The sequence below is a fragment of the Pteropus alecto genome, unplaced genomic scaffold, assembly GCF_000325575.1.
Source record: "Pteropus alecto unplaced genomic scaffold, ASM32557v1 scaffold164, whole genome shotgun sequence".
NCBI lineage: Eukaryota > Metazoa > Chordata > Mammalia > Chiroptera > Pteropodidae > Pteropus > Pteropus alecto.
In genome coordinates, this window is record NW_006439568.1 from 22890615 (window position 1) to 22890905 (window position 291).

Consider the following 291-nt stretch of genomic DNA (forward strand, 5'->3'; position numbering starts at 1 on the left):
ATTCATATCCTAAAAACATATGTTAAGAGAGAAAATTACTAACATTATACCTATGGAAGTATGGACATAGTAAAATTTTTACTGTCAAATATAGAAAACCAAGGGAAATATATGTTCAGAAAAGTTCTTCAAATTAATTTTAAAGAAGACATTTAAACATGACATAAAATTTACAACACGAATCAATGACAAGAAATAACATTAATTAGCAAATAGGATATATAGCAGTCAATCGAAATTCTCCTCACAGAAACAGACATCAATGGAATATAAACACAGCCTCAGTTTAAT

The 291-nt window shown here is 26.8% G+C and overlaps 1 protein-coding gene across 1 annotated transcript in view; it reads right to left on the reverse strand.

The window, feature by feature from the left end:
* Nucleotides 1-291, reverse strand: part of VPS13B (vacuolar protein sorting 13 homolog B) — a gene marked incomplete at its 3' end in the record, with an annotated part of 647903 nt that overhangs the window by 589162 nt on the left and 58450 nt on the right. The gene's annotated exons all lie outside the window — the stretch shown is intronic.